Below are 21,548 nucleotides of genomic sequence, written 5' to 3'. Positions count from 1 at the left end.
CCATTCTTTCCCGATTAGAAATGGCCAACAAAGCAAAGACAAAAAATGCTAACTAATTTCTGTTTTTGAGGACTGGCTAGCTAGCTGGCTAGCTCTATATGCAACTGGATTTCCAGCAAAGTTGCTCATTGGTTGTTGAAAATAACATAAATATTTTACGTGACAACATTTGAAGCCTTGAAAATAGAATTTGAATTATGAAGTCTAAAACACACATTTAGCTGTTAGCTAGGCAAGTTGTTGTATTTTAAAGCTTAAAGCCAGACTCAGTAAGTCTCATTTACATAATTTGTGATTACGAAGTGAGTTCATAAATACATTTTGACTATCTACACCGATTTTAAGAGCACTCTCGTTTGAGTGTGCCAGAGCGGAGAATAACTGATGAATTTACAAACGCACAACACCCGTTGAATATGACAGGTGTCAGTAAAGATTGGCAAAAAAACAATAAAATTGTTGCTAGCAGAACAGTTAGTCACTCATGTTGCAATTGTGGTGGGAACCATGGAATGCCCAACAAGGGTGAAAGAGAATGAGGTGTCTGAAGTCAGGGCTATCCAGAGCATTTCAGAGCATGTTAAAAGGTTTGAGGGTTCGAATGGTGCTCCTGAAGAGTCCATGGTGGTGGATAGGCCTTCACTGAAGGCTGCAGGGGTTTCCTTTCAAATCAAATGTTTGATTTGATTTAAAAGCAGGGGTTGCTTTTTAGCAGCAGGACCAAGATATGTTAAAGGTTAAGAAGGTGGACTTTGTGGCCTTTATAGCCAATTTTGATTAATGGCACTGCCAAGGTGGAGAGGAAGTCCAGGAAAATAGATATCACTGTCGTTGTGGTGGAGACTTCGTGTGGGGGAGTTGGAGACTTCTCGTGGGGGAGTTGCATGGAGTATTGTCACAAGCCTTTACTTCCCTCTCAGGTCATCGAGCCTGAGAAGGGAGATATTCAGATTCGAAGGAAGGTATTTTGGTTTTGTCAATGTTTTTTTATTGTTTTATTTTGGTGTGGATTAAGTTAGTTTTTCCTATCACGTATGGGTAGTATTTTTACCTTGTCCAGTTGGTGGCGGTAATACACCTATTTGGGTTGTAGTCTGCCATAAAACCCACAGAAGAGTAAGAAGAATTTACAGTCACTAAACTCCATTCCCAAACTGGACATGCGTCCGCTAGCGATGGGCATTCCGGCTCTTTTTGGCTCGGCTCACCAAAAATAGACGGCTCTTTTGGCTCCCAAACGGCTTTAAAAAATATATATGTTTTGTATTTTTTCAAGTCAAATTTTGCGATAGTTTGACTATGATTGGTGCTAAAACAATTGTAATTGTTTAATTATTAACCACAATCTATTTAAAAATGCATTGGTTTGTTATGAAAAAGAATGCTGTTTGCATTTAAAGTATAACTTTTTAATATATATAAACAAAGTGCATATAAATCTAACCATTCAAAACGAATACAATCTTAACAGTATAATAGAATATTGCACCATATCAAAGAAAAATAAATAACAATGTGCAAAACTGTAGCATCCCACTTAAAACATTAAACTGGTCCCTCTTTTCTCTCTCTTCTTTATTACCATGTTATAACCAGCAGCACACAGCATCCAAACAGCAGACGTTTGTGGCACTACTGCTGGTGCTTCTGCTCCATCTGATCCCTCTTCTTCCTGTTGCCCTGGTGTCTGAGCCAGCTGACTGCTGGGGCAGTCCCTCCCTGCTGCTGAGGTTATTCTTTGAAGAATGAAGTGACATGTAACCGACCTGTAAGAAGTGGTAAGGACCCTTGATGTCCAGCAGTCAGTGGTAAGGCAAACTGCAGTAGCTTTTTGGACTCGTTCCCGCACGGAAGCCTGTGTGCTCTTGTACAGTTGTGGAATAAGTGATCTTGAAAGGATTTTCCTGCTTGGAATTGTGTACATTGGATTTAGATTATTGCTAGAATTGCTTAAACCTCTGTCCTCCACGATCGAAAATGGCTGGAAATCGGTGGCAATCATTTTAGCCAATGCAATATCAAATTGGCCTTGTTTTGCTTCAGACATAGACTTTGGCATTAACTTGTCCATAGAAGACTGCGTTGCTGTGGGTCACGGAGTAGGTCTACTTGACTGAGTGATCCGCTAGTTTCTCGACGCTCCGCTACAGCTAGCGTCACAGTTGGGTGCACAGTTCGCATGTGTAGGTTATGCGTAGAACCGGCTTTAGGCTATTTTGTTTTTGCAAATTCTACACTGTGCTTTAACATTGTCTACATTATTAAAATGCATCCAAATGCTACTGTGCTTCCGACTCATTTTCCAGCTGTTGTTTTCACAGCTGTCCTTCCTCTCTCGCCTTGGCTGCTAAGTGTGTGACGGTGAGTGAGTTGGCTCAGCCCTCCCTCACGCATCTTTGGTTCATTGGTTGACACTGCGTGTCTGATTGACAGGAACAACCGGTGAGGCTGTTAGTCTGAGCAGACAGAATGAATGTGTGCGTGTTTAAGCATTTAGGCCTATATTATTTTATTAATGTTTTCGTTCTTTGAATTAGTTCATTTTATTCATTTAAATATTTTGATTATTTATACCTTATTTTTTTTATTTTATTTTACAAATAGATACGACTCTTCTGATATGCGAGCCGACTCCCAACGTTCACCTACAAGACTCGGCTCGTTCACAAAGGACCCATCACTAGCGTGCGCCATCGTGTGCAATTTGATTTTGTTCCCCCACACCAAACGCGATCACCACACGCAGGTTGAAATATCAAAACAAACGCTGAACCAATTATATACATTTGGGGACAGGTCGAAAAGCATTATACATTTATGGAAATTTTGCAAGCTTGCAGTTGCTAGCTAATTTGTCCTATTTAGATAGCTAGCTTGATGTTGGTAGCTAATTTGTCCTGGGATATAAACATTGAGTTGTTATTTTACCTGAAATGCACAAAATCCTCTACTCCCGGCAATTAATCCACACATACAATGGTCAACTGAATCGTTTCTAGCCATCTCTCCTCCTTCCAGGCTTTTTCTTCTTTGGACTTTATATGGCGATTGGCAACTAACTTTCATAAGATGTATTACCACAACCGAACTCCGTTCGTCTTTCAATCAGCCACGTGGGTATAACCAGTGAGGAGATGGCACGTGGGCATATGCTTCTAAAAGCCAATGAGGAGATGTGAGAGGCAGGACTTGCAGCACGTTCTGTTCCACAAATAGAAGCAACTTCTATTTTTAGCTCTTGGCAAAGCAGACTCTCAACAAGCGAACAATGATTGAATAACATATGTGTACATTTATTTTGCCACGTGAGCGGTGTGGTCAACATGTTGCGAACTTGATAACATGAAAACAGTCTAACCAACTCTGCTAGGGTGAGTAAAATGGTCAGAGTGAGGTGTTCTCCCATTTGTGTCTGGAAATAGCTAGACAACTTTAGCCAGTTAGCTTGGGAGTATGATTGCCGGTGTGAGGTCAGACCACTCGGATTAACCCTACTCCTCTGCCAGAGTGTCCAGTGTGCTCGCTGCTGAAAGCTCTGAGATAAAAACGCTCTGAATTTACCAAAGGACAACATATACATCACCAGGACCTGGCTTTCGGCACTTTAACACCAAATGATTTTGGGTCAACCCCCGAATCTTTTGACCTGCTGCTGCAATGGTGTAAAAACTGAATGTGGCACTTAGTTCATAGAGCTGTGGTTATGTGAGACTTCCGAAGTCATCCAACGGTTAAAATCCGGGGTGTAGTGCTGCCAGCGGTGCTCAGTGGAGTGATGCTCCACCACTTCTCAGAATGGTGCTATGTCTCAAAAGATCACTTAATGATTCATTAGTATTCTACATAACACATTGAATATAATAGCATGATAATGTCAGGCTACTGACATACCAAAACACCATGTCATTTCTTAAGACAATTTAGAAAGACTGTGATGGTTATTTTTATTCCATCTGTTCTAAAATGTGATTAGTTAGGCTGGTTAGCCACCCTTACTTATGTAACAGTGTAATTCAATTGTTAAATTCCTGCATAAAAATGGGTATTGTGCCACCTCCTGGTGGATTAGTGTGTTTACATTGTCTAATACACAGGTATGGGATTCTAAGTAAAACACAGCAGATTTATGGAGAATTGCTGTGGTTGAGTTGAAAATGGAATGGTCCCGGGATAGAAATGTATCAAATTGACATTGCATAATAAAATCTACCTTTTACATTGTACATGAGCAATTTATGTTATTAGTAACTAGTGTTGTTGGTTTGGCGTCAAATAAGCCACTCTATATGTTATTTGCCATATGGGTTTTATGCTAGCTAAAGTTCCATACTTGAAGTTAGCAGCTAATTCGAAAAGCATCTTCTTTAGGAGTGCTATTTATATCCCGTAGATTACCCATCATTCATCCATACTGTGTGTGTCCCATGATTGCAGGTAATTTATGACAAATGTATAAATGATATGTTTTATAAATGTATGAGCACCAGCTAGCAGCGCAATAGCCTGGTTTTGTTAGTTTTGGAAAATATGTGGTACATTCTAGGTGTATTATATTTCCTTGCCACAAGAGTGTGACGTCTGTACTTCCGGCGCCGACAGAGATGGCCGCCTCGCTTCGCGTTCCTAGGAAACTATGCAGTTTTTAGTTTTTTTACGTGTTATTTCTTACATTAGTACCCCAGGTCATCTTAGGTTTCATTACATACAGTCGAGAAGAACTACTGAACATAAGAGCAGCGTCAACTCACCATCAGTACGACCAAGAATATGACTTTTGCGAAGCGGATCCTGTGTACTGCCTTTCACCCAGGACAACGGAATGGATCCCAGCCGGCGACCCAAAAAAACGACTTCGTAAAAGGGGGAAACGGAGCGGTCTTCTGGTCAGACTCCGGAGACGGGCACATCGTGCACCACTCCCTAGCATTCTTCTCGCCAATGTCCAGTCTATTGACAACAAGGTTGATGAAATCCGAGCAAGGGTAGCATTCCAGAGGGACATCAGAGACTGTAACGTTCTTTGCTTCACGGAAACATGGCTCACTAGAGAGACGCTATCGGAATCGGTGCAGCCAGCGGGTTTCTCCACGCATCGTGCCGACAGAAACAAACATCTTTCTGGTAAGAAGAGGGGCGGGGGCGTATGCTTCATGGTTAACGTGACGTGGTGTGATCATAACAACATACAGGTACTCAAGTCCTTCTGTTCACCTGATTTAGAATTCCTCACAATCAAATGTCGACCGCATTATCTTCCAAGGGAATTCTCTTCGATTATAATCACAGCCGTATATATTCCCCCCCAAGCAGACACATCGATGGCTCTGAACGAACTTTATTTGACTCTTTGCAAACTGGAATCCATTTATCCGGAGGCTGCATTCATTGTAGCTGGGAATTTTAACAAGGCTAATCTGAAAACAAGACTCCCTAAATTTTATCAGCATATCGATTGCGCAACCAGGGCGGGAAAAACCTTGGATCATTGCTATTCCAACTTCCACGACGCATATAAGGCCCTGCCCCGCCCTCCTTTCGGAAAAGCTGACCACGACTCCATTTTGTTGATCCCTGCCTACAGACAGAAACTAAAACAAGAAGCTCCCGCGCTGAGGTCTGTTCAACGCTGGTCCGACCAATCTGATTCCACACTCCAAGACTGCTTCCATCACGTGGACTGGGATATGTTTCGTATTGCGTCAGATAACAACATTGACGAATACGCTGATTCGGTGAGCAAGTTCATTAGAACGTGCGTTGAAGATGTCGTTCCCATAGCAACGATTAAAACATTCCCAAACCAGAAACCGTGGATTGATGGCAGCATTCGCGTGAAACTGAAAGCCCGAACCACTGCTTTTAATCAGGGCAAGGTGACCGGAAGGCAATCAAACAAGCTAAGCGTCAGTATAGAGACAAAGTAGAATCTCAATTCAACGGCTCAGACACAAGAGGTATGTGGCAGGGTCTACAGTCAATCACGGATTACAAAAAGAAAACCAGCCCAGTCACGGACCAGGATGTCTTGCTCCCAGGCAGACTAAATAACTTTTTTGCCCGCTTTGAGGACAATACAGTGCCACTGACACGGCCCGCAACTAAAACATGCGGACTCTCCTTCACTGCAGCCGAGGTGAGGAAAACATTTAAACGTGTCAACCCTCGCAAGGCTGCAGGCCCAGACGGCATCCCCAGCCGCGCCCTCAGAGCATGCGCAGACCAGCTGGCTGGTGTGTTTACGGACATATTCAATCAATCCCTATCCCAGTCTGTTGTTCCCACATGCTTCAAGAGGGCCACCATTGTTCCTGTTCCCAAGAAAGCTAAGGTAACTGAGCTAAACGACTACCGCCCCGTAGCACTCACTTCCGTCATCATGAAGTGCTTTGAGAGACTAGTCAAGGACCATATCACCTCCACCCTACCTGACACCCTAGACCCACTCCAATTTGCTTACCGCCCAAATAGGTCCACAGACGATGCAATCTCAACCACACTGCACACTGCCCTAACCCATCTGGACAAGAGGAATACCTATGTGAGAATGCTGTTCATCGACTACAGCTCGGCATTTAACACCATAGTGCCCTCCAAGCTCGTCATCAAGCTCGAGACCCTGGGTCTCGACCCCGCCCTGTGCAACTGGGTACTGGACTTCCTGACGGGCCGCCCCCAGGTGGTGAGGGTAGGCAACAACATTTCCACCCCGCTGATCCTCAACACTGGGGCCCCACAAGGGTGCGTTCTGAGCCCTCTCCTGTACTCCCTGTTCACCCACGACTGCGTGGCCACGCACGCCTCCAACTCAATCATCAAGTTTGCGGACGACACAACAGTGGTAGGCTTGATTACCAACAACGACGAGACGGCCTACAGGGAGGAGGTGAGGGCCCTCGGAGTGTGGTGTCAGGAAAATAACCTCACACTCAACGTCAACAAAACTAAGGAGATGATTGTGGACTTCAGGAAACAGCAGAGGGAACACCCCCCTATCCACATTGATGGGACAGTAGTGGAGAGGGTAGTAAGTTTTAAGTTCCTCGGCGTACACATCACAGACAAACTGAATTGGTCCACCCACACAGACAGCATCGTGAAGAAGGCGCAGCAGCGCCTCTTCAACCTCAGGAGGCTGAAGAAATTCGGCTTGTCACCAAAAGCACTCACAAACTTCTACAGATGCACAATCGAGAGCATCCTGTCGGGCTGTATCACCGCCTGGTACGGCAACTGCTCCGCCCACAACCGTAAGGCTCTCCAGAGGGTAGTGAGGTCTGCACAACGCATCACCGGGGGCAAACTACCTGCCCTCCAGGACACCTACACCACCCGATGTCACAGGAAGGCCATAAAGATCATCAAGGACAACAACCACCCGAGCCACTGCCTGTTCACCCCGCTATCATCCAGAAGGCGAGGTCAGTACAGGTGCATCAAAGCTGGGACCGAGAGACTGAAAAACAGCTTCTATCTCAAGGCCATCAGACTGTTAAACAGCCACCACTAACATTGAGTTGCTGCTGCCAACACACTGACTCAACTCCAGCCACTTTAATGATGGGAAATGATGTCAAATATATCACTAGCCACTTTAAACAATGCTACCTAATATAATGTTTACATATCCTACATTATTCATTTCATATGTATATACTGTACTCTATATAATCTACTGCATCTTTATGTAATACATGTATCACTAGCCACTTTAACTATGCCACTTTGTTTACATACTCATCTCATATGTATATACTGCACTCAATACCATCTACTGTATCTTGCCTATGCCGCTCTGTACCATCACTCACTCATATATCTTTATGTACATATTCTTATCCCCTTACACTTGTGTCTATAAGGTAGTAGTTTTGGAATTGTTAGCTAGATTACTTGTTGGTTATTACTGCATTGTCGGAACTAGAAGCACAAGCATTTCGCTACACTCGCATTAACATCTGCTAACCATGTGTATGTGACAAATAAATTTTGATTTGATTTGATTAGGTTTGGTTTGAGTAATTTCAGGTTCAGTTTATATATTTTGAATACTAAAATGGTTAGTTCATTCTGATGTTGTGAATATGAGACTACACATGGAAACAATATTTTTATTATAGTAAATGGGTGATTATTCAACTTCGGCACTTTGGCCGTGCAAACTTTCATAAATTAAAACTTATTCAAACACCATTTTACCAGTATTGTACTTGTCTTTGATTTGTCTAGAAACTGTATCTGATAATGGCTGCGATCGTACTATTCAGGAATTGATATATTTTTGTCATTTTCCCCAGACAGCCATAGACAAATGTAATTTCCATCAACGTCATTAAACATCCATTTTCGTTGAAAATGAAATCATACAATTGATTCATAACGGATTTCTTATACATTTGTACATTAACTTGTATTGAATATTATTTCAAGTGATTGTTTTCCTAATATTAATAATTCAACACGACGCCTGAATGTTTAAACTTGCCTTGGTGACAGCTGAAAACATTTATTTATCACAAAAAATAAGATATTTGCACCCAACCTTTTTGTGAGATTATAATAACAACCATATGATTTCCATATCTAAAACAAATTAATGTAAATTATACATAATATACTCATTTACCTCAAAATATGGGTTGTGATGGAAATGACATCTATGTTTAAAATAATGTATGAAAACAATATTTTATTGCAAACATTTTGAACAACCATTGTTAAACATTTCAGACCTATACTGGGTTGTAGGCCCATCACTCAAGGTGTACAGCAGTAGCTGATGGGCAGAGCTCAAGGAAGTAGGCCAGTGTTTTGAGAGATGGGCTCAGATAGCAGAGGGATCATGCCGCATAGAAGAGCTCAGTGAGCAAAGTGAAACTGTATCATTTGTGGTATATCCAACACAGGTGTGGAGGGTCACCTGCTTGTGAGAATCACCAAAGTGAACTGCCTGGATTTCACTGGTGTAGTTACACAGGTAGTTCTCTGCAAAGTCAATATGCACAATGATCTCCTCTTTCCCCAGATCCTCTTAACTCTCTGTTTGGAGTATTGGTGTTGAATGTTGTACACGTGTTTCCCCAGCTTCTCTTTCAAATCCTTTGGAGAAGTCCTCCAGTAGAATCTGCAGTGTGCCACATACCTTTTCTTTTACTGTCAAATGTAATGTTTCCCTCTTTGTTTTTCTTCTCTCTCTTCAGCTTTGTTTTACCACTCAAACCACCATGTCTGCTCGCCAGCATCAAAGTCAGATGTTTTAAGCTCTTTTGCTTGGCGAAGGGAGCACTCTGTGTACATGCACTCTTTCTTCAGGTTCTCACAGCACAAAGACTCTTTGTGTTGCTGCAGCTGATCACTTTCTGATGCTGTAGTTTGTCCGCCATGAACTGGAGGTTGGCTTGGGTTTTGCAGGGACATGTGTCCCTATCCTGGACTGTTGGCTTGACAACCCAAAAAGGACATCTTTTGCAGAATTCACAGTAGGAAATTTGAATGTCTGAATAATCCCTCTTAAACTTCTGATAAAGGTTCTGAATTGTGCCATTCAAGAAGCGCTTCTGCTTTTTCTTGTTCCTCGTTAGCGTGTCCTTTTTCCCTGTAGTTGCTCTGCTGTTGTCATCATGTTCATAGAATCTAGTGATTTTCTCTTCTGTGGCAGTGCCAATTCTGTTACACTGATTTTTCCTGGAGTATTGAAGACTTAATGGCCTGTTTTCATTTGCCCTCATTGCTTTTGCTGAAAATTCAAAATCTCTGTTTGTGGCTTTGACCAGGCCATACTTTCTCAGGATGTTGCCTCTGAAACCACTTATTTGTCCTTGGCACTGCACATTTTAAAATACTTTTGTTTTAACTCTGCAATGATGGCATTTTGAAACATTAAAATCCTTCTCAAGTTCTTCGGAGTTCCCTTCATTTGCTGTATTTTCTTTGGGGAATCTTGTCTCTTCATTTTGTTCATCAGTCAATCATACCTTTTTTGTATTTCTCAGCTTTCTGTAAAGCATTATCAAGTTTGACATTTGTCCATACTAAGATCTTTGTATGCTTTTGACCGACCTCTTCCAACCTTTTTCCTTCCAGCAAGTATTCGACTTCTCATTCATGTTGCAGACAATGAGGAAGGGGTATCAGGGTATGCATCAGGGCAGGTAAGTTAGGGGCAGGTATGTTAGCCTCATGTTCTGGCTGCAAGTTGTCGTGGAAATTTCCTGTATTACAAAATCATGAGAGAGCAAACCACACACAAGTCAGAGTTATCATAAAGTCCATCTTTAATTATATAAGCTTCATCACAACCCTGTGACTCTCAGATCAATTCAGTGTCTATAAATTAATTATCTGAGAGTGCTTACATATTGGCAACTGAGGTCCTTTATAGCAAAGACACACATAGCCAGACATCATAAACTAAGTTCTTATCTCATTCTTGGTACCACTTAGAACCAAAAACATTACCTCATCCAATGGCATATCAAATACACCCCCTCCTGGACAAGATCAGAAAAGACAGTGAGCCTCTAAGGTCATATACTAAATCAAGATAAGGGCAACCTCAGAGGGGACATGTAAATAATTAGACACATTCCCATAAGAAGACAGGCCTGACCTCTCCCCTCTCTGGGGCCCAATGTGACTAAGCCCTAGCAGAGAAGGGATAACTGCAAACTGCCAACAGTATCATCCAAAAGAATACATTCTAATGACAAATATCTCACATAAGCATTATTATATAAATACAACATCTTATTTATCAATGTTACCTAACTAATTATGCTACTACAAAGACATCTGGTGACTGAGGTGGTGTGTTGCCTGATAGGTAGGTCTCCATTGCAACTGTTCTCTTTAGTTTGTCTTCTATTCCGTTGGTTACATTTCCATCTCGTTTCTTTGTTCTCGCTTTGTAAGCTCAGAGATAGATTTCACTTCTCCATTCTCTTTTCTTCCAGTATCTCTCCTTGTCTTTTTGCAGATGTTCCTGGTATCGTATATGATCATTTTTGAATTTGTTTCTAAATGTCTGTGACCTCTGTGCTGTTTTATGTTGGCATCTTCTAAAAATAAAGACAAATACTACTTATATTTCAACTTGTGCACACCTTGGAGCATTTTCTGGATTCAATTCATTTTAAACATGATTAAATAAGCCGAAAGTAAAAACAAATAAGATAATGGATTTCTGTCATTTCCATCACACCTAAGTTTGTGATGTACATGACATTTCTACAGTTCCTACAGAAAATGGACAGACAGCTTAGCATGCTTTGATTAGTATTACAGCTAGCATATCATTTACACTAAATATATCAAATGTATTTTTTTAATTCAAAAGTTCTACCACAAATTAAAGAAATTCTAGCCTGTTTGAAAATGACTGACAATTAAAATATTCTCTACACAAGCAATATTAACCTCGATATTTCTTCCAACTTCTGGACATCACATCTGGAACAACTGTCCACTGCAGCCATGCGCTTCAGTGTCACAATATGTTTCCATGGTAACTAAATTAACATTCTCTTAACTTTATTAATGAGGAATTTGTCCTCAGTGGTGGAAATGACACTCCCCCCAACGGACAGGTATATTTTATGTAGAAAACAATATAAAGGGCATACTCTCAATAAATATTGATAGATTTTATTTTATTTACTCTTTCTGTAGTACATAACATTATATAATGTGTAATTATTAATGTTTTCTCATAGAAAAACATAGACGCTTAAGTCTGTTAAGGGCAAAAAAGTGAAATGAAGGTATAAAATGCATCTGAAAAGTAGCTAAAATATTTGATAGAGAGGTGTTTAAAAAAGTATGGGGTGATTCCAGTGTGAACTTAACATACAAGTATTTGTTTTATTTTTGATAAAATCCCCAAAATTGACCCGAGGACATGTAAGTGCCCGTAGTTGCAGAATCACCCAAATGATGGATTATTAGAAGTTGTTAAATCCACTGTATGATCCCAATGACTTTGATAGACATTTCAATTGTTCTTTTGTTAGTATATTATACAGCAGATTTATTGAGAATTGCTGTGGGAGTGCTACTTATATCCTGTCACTACTCCTCATTCATCCATACTGTGTGTCCCATGTTTGTAGTTTTGGAAATAAATGAACTATCCATACATTACTCTTTCCTGTGTTGACTCACTGACTTTAGGGACGGGACCAGGAAAGTCACACTTACATCATTCAAGAAGATTGAAATGTATATTCCCATGAAAGTAATTGGGATCAAATGGTTGGGATGCAGCATGGACGTTTGACCTGTAAAACGTGAAGAATTGTCATTCACGATTAACAGTGATGATAGCATCATTTATAATAAGGTAGACCTAATTTGGTGTTTTACGAATTCAAAAATATATTATTTTCCTTTAGTCACTTACAGTATTTATAGGAATAGGCATTCATGCAATTTGGATGATGCAGTGTCTGTATATTCTAAAATTATTTTATACAAATAGGTTTTATGTCGGTACCAAATTAAGAAATTATGGCTTAATAATAAAAATGCTGTCCTGTAAACTACCTACAATAATGGCACTATCCCACTGGTTGAATTGCTGCAAAGTAAATTGAAATACATTTGCCAAATTATATAACTAATCCTGTCTCTATAAATAAATTAAATCATTAAATACTACATAATTTAGCCGCAAGGATCAATAGCTTATTTTTTTAAATGCTGTAGATTGTTTTGTTACATTATGAGCTCATAGGCCTAGTCTACTGTCGGAAATCCAGCAATTGGGCAGTCAACTCAGCAAATATAAAATTGTTGACTTGTGGCTGTCAATGAACAGCAGGCAACAGCAGTCATCTGGATGTCGTTGAACCCAGATTGGAACAGAGGGGACTGCTCTTTCTCAAGGAGCTGGGCAAGGCATTGGTAAGACATCAAATCCAGAGGAGGCAACATATCACAAGGATGAGGAGGATTCAGGAGGAGGATGCTGGTGCCCCATCCGCCCGACCCACAGAACTTCAATGCCAGACGTAAGTTTGGGTGATATTGTTGCATTTGTGTGTGTGTGCCTGACTCTCCTATCTTGGCCTGCTGTAACCAAATATGTGAGTGAGATGTTAGTAAAATTCCTGAACTAAGTGTTTTCATCCTTCTAGATTGCAGGCAGTAGCAACAAGAAGTGCTGCGATGTGTGTATGGACCCAAAAAGGACAGGAAAATAGTATACATGCATCAAGTGCAAGAAATACATTTGCAACACACAGTAAAACTCTGTGGTGTGTAGACCGGCCTTCATTTGTGTTCAATGGGACTCATTTATAATATAAAATATGTCTTTCTAATTTGTTCAGTTCAAAACAATAAGCACCAATAGAGAGAAACCTTAATTCATTTATTTGTTCAAGATAAACATCATTGATTGGTGGAGCTAGCATGTTGGAGTGAACGGCTGTGTATGAGAGGCTCCTGCAACTTTTTTATGAAATAATATAACTTAACCTACTTTACAGGACAAGTCTCTTTCTAATACAATATTGTAACTTTCTATGTGTACATGCCGAGTAATAGGCGACCAAAGGGGCGGCAGGAAGCCTAGTGGTTAGAGCGTTGGACTAGTAACCGAAAAGTTGCAAGATCGAACCCCCGAGCTGACAAGGTAAAAATCTGTCATTCTGCCCCTAAACAAGGCAGTTAACCCACTGTTCCTAGGCCATCATTGAAAATAAGAATTTGTTCTTTACTGACTTGCCCAGTTAAATAAAGGTGAAAAAAAGACTAAAACTCATCGGAGGCCTCCTCCCCACCAAACAACGAGACAGAATTGGCAGAAGGCACAGGTAACAACGTGACACTTTCAGAACTTCCCTGGGCTCTGGGAGAACTACGTGTTGCTTTAGCTTAAGGCTACTATTGCTGAACTGGACACCAAAATTGAGAGCATCATTCGATCAGTTGCTTCGCAGGGCCAGAGTATTGTGGACCTTGAGAAGGCTTCTGAATTCAACGATGGTAGGATCGACGAGTTGGAGAAGCTATGCACGTCCTTGCAGGAGAGTGTGCAAGGCTTTCTGTGAAAGTGGTTGACCTAGAGGGCCGATCCAGACGTCATAACCTTCTCGTTGTTGGTCTGGCAGAGGGGGTAGAGGCGGGCTCTCGCCCCACTGACTTATTCGCCAAGCTATTGAGGGATACCATGGGATCGGATGTTTTGGCTTCGGATCTGCAGCTGGACCGTGCACATCACGCTCTTGTCCCCGTGCCTGGACCGGGCCAACGTCCCCGCCCGGTAATCATCTGTCAAGACCAAAGATCTTATTCTGTGTGAGGCTCGAATGATGGGTAACCTGTTACATAAAGAACATCCCTTCGGTGTCTATGAGGATTATGCGCCCTATGTGGCAAAGCATCGCACCGGCTACAGAGATATCATGACCAAACGTTACAAACTCCATCTTTGCCCAGCCTTGCTCTTCCCTGCCAGACTCAGAATTACCCCTCCCTCTGGTGAGAAGATTTGTCTCTCCTCGGTTTTGGACGCAGAGAAGTTTATCCGGGAATATACACCAATCCCCCGTATGGGTTAGAGCTCCTTGTCATTGTGTGTTGGAGTCTGCTCATGGACTCGAATCCATACTATGCCATAAAGGGTGAAACCTTTATTAAACTGTCTCAGTAAGGGCTGCCAACTGAAATGATATTGTCGCTCCCGGGCATGTAAGACGCTGAGCCGGCCAATGGGGTGCGGTCAGAGCTTTCATTTCACTTTCATTTCACTTTCTTTCCGGCTGGACGACTGACCTGTCGTTGGAGTTTAGAGCGATTTCTGTTTGAGTGGCTTTGCAGGTTTGATCATTGACACTTTCGGATAGATATGCTTATATTCCCCCCTTTTTGTTTTGTTCCGTTATTTATTTCTCATTCTTATTATCATACCATTTATTTGCTGTTTGCAGGGAACTGGTGGTGATGGATGGGGCGAGGCAGATGGGGTGGCATCAGACACCTGGATATCATATTGATGTTTTGTGCCATTCTGCTTCTGTCATAGCCGTGGGCCGCTCTCCCCATTAGGTTCCCACCAGCCTTCTGTGGTGTTTGTGTATATGTGTGTAGTTGTGTGTACATATAATTATCATTTGTACTTGTTTTTTTTTCTCTTAGAACAGTATTATTATTATGTATGTGTATTATTATTTTGGGGTATACATGTTTGTGTAGATATGTATGTGTGTACATTTCGTGTGTGTGAGTATATATATATCTTTTTTTTTTTTCCCCAAAAATAAATCAATTTGATTGGCGGGTACATTTAATTTAGAAAAATCTTTGTTCCGATCTCCCAACCCACAATATGTAAATGTGCTGCTGTCTATATCGGTTGCTGGTGGTTTATCTTTAGACCGGCATAGCTTGCTTATCTCAGGGATCGACACAGGATGATACTTAAGTGTGCAATATGTTTATGTTGCAACTTATTCTGTTTTGGTTTATTAGATGCTAAATGAACACTTTATTTGCGGGAGCCTCCTCAGTTCATATGTTAGTAGACGTTCTAGGAAAGTGAGAGGAACGTATAGTAGGGATTTAATTTTTGTTTTTCTCTCGCACCGTGCATTTTTGGCATCTGCCAGATAATGTGTTTATTTTTTATGTTTTTCTCTCCTATTTGTGTATGCCTGTTTAAAGGTGGGTTGAGGGGGACGGTAAATTTTGGGGAAAGTTGGGGGACAGGTTGGAGAGTAAGAGTGCTTGCTGGGGGGAGGGGTCGGTTGGATACTGCTCGGGTGTAGGTGCTGATCGTGATGGTTTGATGCGCTTTCTTACCTTTTTATTGAGTTACATGTTATACAGGCCACCATAGGAACTACAAACGAGAGGAGGGCAGGGCTTACATTTAATCCTGGAATGTCAACGGTTTAAACGAACCAATTAAGAGGCAAGGTAGCCCACTTGAAAGCACTCTCATCTGATATTATATTTTTGCAAGGAACCCATCTGAAAAACAATTCTCATAGCAGACTTAATTGTAGGTATTTTTTATTTTTTTTTACCCCTTTTTCATGGTATCCAATTGTTGTAGTAGCTACTATCTTGTCTCATCGCTACAACTCCCGTACGGGCTCGGGAGAGACGAAGGTTGAAAGTCATGCGTCCTCCGAAGGTTGAAAGTCATGCACAACCCAACCAAGCCGCACTGCTTCTTAACACAGCGTGCATCCAACCCGGAAGCCAGCCGCACCAATGCTCCGGAGGAAACACCGTGCACCCGGCCACCTTGGTTAGCGCACACTGCGCCCAGCCCGCCACAGGAGTCGCTGGTGCGCGATGAGACAAGGACACCCCTACCGACCAAGCCCTCCCTAACCCGGGCAACGCTAGGCCAATTGTGCGTCGCCCCACGGACCTCCCGGTCGCGGCCGGTTACGTCAGAGCCTGGGCGCGAACCCAGGGACTCTGATGGCACAGCTGGCGCTGCAGTACTGCGCCCTTAACCACTGCGCCACCCGGGAGGCCCGCAAGTGTATCATTCTAACTTCTCCGCCAAAATGAGAGGCACAGCGATTCTGGTACGGAAAGGAATTCCCTTTCTACATAAAACCACTATTGCGGATAAAGAGGGCCGTTATGTGATCGTAATAGGAGAGATCCACTCTACTTCTGTAACTCTACTGAATATCTATGGTCCAAACATTGATATGGCTTGAATCCCGCTAACGGGATCGATATGACAATAGCCAGTGAAAGTGCAGGGCGCTAAATTCAAAACAGAAATTTCAAAATTAAAATTCCTCAAACATAGAAGTATTTTACAACATTTTAAAGATAAACGTGTTGTTAATCCCACCACAGTGTCCCTTTTCAAAAAGGCTTTACAGCGAAAGCACAACATATGATTATGTTAGGTCAGAGCCTAGTCACAAAAACACACACAGCCATTTTCCAGCCAAAGAGAGGAGTCAATAAAAGCAGAAATAGAGATCAAATGAATCACTAACCTTTGATGATCTTCATCAGATGACACACATAGGAATTCATGTTACACAATACATGTATGTTTTGTTTGATAAAGTTCATATTTATATACAAAGAGTTTGGCGCGTTATTTAGTAGTTCCAAAACATCCAGTGATTTTGCAGAGAGCCACATCAATTCACAGAAATACTCATAATAAACATTGATAAAAGATACAACTATCATGCATGAATTATAGATACACTTTTTTTTACGGAAAAAGCAAACCATGCAATAATCTGAGTACGGAGCTCAGACAACAAATCAAGCCATACAGATATCCGCCATGTTGGAGTCAACAGAAGTCAGAAATAGCGTTATAGATATTCACTTACCTTTAATGATCTTCATCAGAATGCACTCCCAGGAATCCCAGTTCCACAATAAATGTTTGATTTGTTCGATAAAGTACATAATTTATGTCCAAATACCCCTTTTTGTTCGCGCGTTTAGTGTGAATACCTATGAAACAAATTCTAACTTATTTGATATTTGGAGGATCTCTAACCCAACGGGAAGGGAATATTCCTTTTACTCCCATATTCACAATGTTTATACCCGAATTGACTTGATTCGAAATTACTCCCTTATACCTGTAATGTGAGGTATCATGACATTATAATCTCTGACCACAGTCCACTCACCTTCTCCCTGAGATTGGGTGACATCGTATCAAACGAGAGGGTCTGGAGGTTGAATCCTCAGCTCCTCACAGAACCAACATTCTGTGAACATCTTAAATACTAAATTATATTTTTCTTTGATATCAATGACAACACAGAGACTTCCCCAGCATTATTGTGGGAAACACTGAAGGCTTATCTGAGAGGCTGTATCATTTCCCTTCAGGCTGCCAGGAGTAGGTAAAACAGAGAAACATTTGTAGAATTGGAGGGACAAATTCACTTACTGGATAGGGAAAATCCATCTATGGAGAAACATTTTTTTAAATTACCTCTTTAAAATTGGAATATAAATCAAATTATCTCAGCTAAAATGGATAAATCTTTTCTCTATGCCAATCAAAAATATTTTGAGTTTGGTGACAAACCACACAAATTACTCGCCAGACAACTTCGAAAAACTGAGTGACCGAATGATTCACAAAGTTAAATCTGCACCTGGGGAATTACTCTCTTCCCCTAAAGACATCTATGACAGATTCCGTCAGTTTTACGAGACTCTATATACACATCTAAAGCAGATTCTAACCCCTTAATTATGCAACACTTTTTGGAGGACTAATCTCCCTGCCCTGAACCAGGAAGATTCCAACTTCCTGAATAGGGAAATTTCTCTTGGAGAAATTCGAGAAACAATTAAATCTCTAAAGAGTGGCAAGACCTCGGGCCCAGATGGATACCCTGGTGAATTCTATAAAACATTCGGCAACATGCACTCTCCCTATCTACACAAAATGTTGGTTCAGGCCAATGAGGATGGGGCTCTCCCACCTACTTTGGATGAGGCGTTCATTACAGTTATACATAAGAAGGGTAAAGACCCGGAAGAGGTAGGGTCATATAGACCAATATCTCTCCTTAATACAGACCAAAATATTTTAGCTAAAACTCTGGCTAACAGGCTTAGCACTTTATTGGGCAAATTGGTCCATTCGGACCATACCGGCTTTATCCCTAACAGAAACTCATTCTTCAATCTCAAGCACCTCTTCAACATTATGTATGCTCAGAGGTTACCCAACGTGGACCTTGCCGTTATATCTCTTGACGCCAAAAAGGCCTTTGACCAAGTTGAGTGGTCCCATCTATTCAAGGTCCAACAGAAATGTAATATTGGAGATGTGTCCATAAATTGGATCCAGCTTTTATATAGGAACCCCTGTGCAAGAATACTCACTAACCAATCATTGTTGCCCCGATTTAACCTTTATAGAGGGACAATGCAGGGTTGTGCGCTGTCGCCTCTGCTCTTTGTTCTAATTATTGAACCTCTCGCTCAGGCGATCAGATCTCACGCAGCAGTACACGGCTATAATACTAAAGAAACTCTAAATAAGATTTATCCATACGCAGATAACATTCTCCTCTATGTAACAGAACCCCAATCTAGTATACCAGCTATTCTTGATTTGATTCATTTGTTTGGTACCTTCTCAGGATACAGAATAAATTGGAACAAGAGCGAATTAATGCCCATACGGTTGCAAAACACTTCTTGGCTAGAACTTCTTCCATTTAAGTTCTCTTCAGAAAAATATACCTTCCTAGGAATTGTAGTTACCAAACGATACTCCTCACTATTTAAAGAGAATTTCCCCTCTCTGATGCAAAATCTCAAGGCAAACATACAATTTCGGAGAACTCTACCAATTTCTCTGCTCAGAAGAATTAATTCCATTAAAATGGTCTTCCGCCCACACCTGCTCTACATATTCCAGAACATCCCAGTATTCATACCTAAATCCTTTCATAAACAACTGGACTCAATTATCATTCCATTCATCTGGGATTATAAAACACACAGGATAGGTAAAAAACACCTCTGTAAATCCAAGATGGAAGGAGGATTGTCTCTCTCAAATGTTATATTTTACTATTGGGCCGCTAACCTCCATGCTGTTACGTTTTGTCTGGATGATGCACTTCCGTCCTCCAGTTGGCTTAGTATGGAGCGTGAGGATTGCCATCCCTTCTCTATTTGTTCTGTGATTTTGTCACCTGTCAATTTGGAGATGTCACTTTATAAACTCAGCAAAAAAAGAAACGTCCCTTTTTCAGGACCCTGTCTTTCAAAGATAATTCATAAAAATCCAAATAACTTCACAGATCTTCATTGTAAAGGGTTTAAACACAGTTTCCCATGCTTGTTCAATGAACCATAAACCATTAATGAACAGGCACTTGTGGAACGGTCGTTAAGACACTAACAGCTTACAGACAGTAGGTAATTAAGGTCACAGTTATGAAAACTTAGGACACTAAAGAGGCCTTTCTACTGACTCTGAAAATCACCAAAAGAAAGATGCCCAGGGTCCCTGCTCATCTGCGTGAAAGTGCCTTAGGCATGCTGCAAGGAGGCATGAGGACTGCAGATGTGGCCAGGGCAATATATTGCAATATCCGTACCGTGAGACGCCTAAGACAGCGCTACAGGGAGACATGATGGACAGCAGATCGTCCTCGGAGTGGCAGACCACGTGTAACAACACCTGCACAGGATCGGTACATCCGAACATCACACATGTGGGACAGTTACAGGATGGCAACAACAACTGCCCGAGTTACACCAGGAACACACAATCCCTTGTCGTAGCTGAATCCGAATTAGTTAGGTAACATAGATAAATAAGATGTTTTATTTACTTTATACTTGTCATTAGAATGTCTTCTTTTGGACTATACTGTTGGCAGTTGCATTTTCCTCTCTCTTCTCTAGGGAAAAGCCACTTGGGGCCCAGAGAGGGGAGAGGTCAGACTTGTCTTTTACATGTCTGGTAATAGGCAGAATATCAGAAAGGGAGAAGTCAGGTTTGAACATTGTCTTCATAATGAATATATCTGTGAAACCATGTGAAGGGCTCCACTATGTCTGTACTCCAGTCATTCCCTCCTTTTCCCATTGGGGGGAGGAGTATGGCAGTGTCTGGAACCATTGTATTACCCCTCTGATGTTGAAACTTATCTTTCATAGTATATGACCTAGAGGCTCACTCCCCTCAGGGAGCTTGTCCAGGGGTGAGTTGTATTTGAGTTGGGAGTATCTAGAATTGACAATTGATATATGCCATTGGATGAGGTAATGTTTTGGTAATATGAAGTACCAAGAACGAGAAGTAGAACCTCGTCTAAGAGACCAAACTGAACGATAATTTATAGCTAATGCTATCTGGCTATGGGATACTCCTCTTTCAAGTAAAAGGCCCTTTGTGAAGTTCCAAAGATCTGTGGTTCGTCATTGTGAGTTGAGAGGGGTGTATCTTGGCTATAAAAGATTAAGTATTCTTTTGTAAGCACTCTCAGAATTCATTTATAGACACTGAATTGATCTGAGAGTCACAGGGCTATGGTGAAGCTCATATAATTAAAGATGAAGTTTAAATAACTCTGACTGGTGTGTGGTTTGCTCTCTCATCATTTGGTAATACAGGAAATTGCCACGACACCCTCCATCAGTGCTCAGACTGTCCGCAATAGTCTGAGAGGCTGGACTGAGGGCTTGTAGGCCTGTTGTAGTAAGGCAGGTCCTCACCAGACATCACCGGCAACAACGTCACCTATGGGCACAAACCCACCGTTGCTGGACCAGACAGGACTGGCAAAAAGTGCTCTTCACTGAGGAGTCACGGTTTTGTCTCACCAGGGGTGATGGTCGGATTCGCATTTATCATCGAAGGAATGAGCGTTACACCGAGGCTTGTACTCTGGAGCGGGATCGATTTGGAGGTGGAGGGTCCGTCGAGGTCTGAGGCGGTCCATGAGGAGGAGATGCACTGCAGTATTTAATGTAGCTATTGGCCACACCAGATACTGACTGTTACTTTTGATTTTGACCACCCCTCCTTTGTTCAGTTTATGTCTCAGTTGTTGAATCTTGTTATG

Source organism: Oncorhynchus nerka, linkage group LG3, assembly GCF_034236695.1.
Source record: "Oncorhynchus nerka isolate Pitt River linkage group LG3, Oner_Uvic_2.0, whole genome shotgun sequence".
NCBI lineage: Eukaryota > Metazoa > Chordata > Actinopteri > Salmoniformes > Salmonidae > Oncorhynchus > Oncorhynchus nerka.
The sequence above is the reverse complement of the archived record's forward strand: the minus strand, read 5'-3'. Positions refer to the sequence as shown.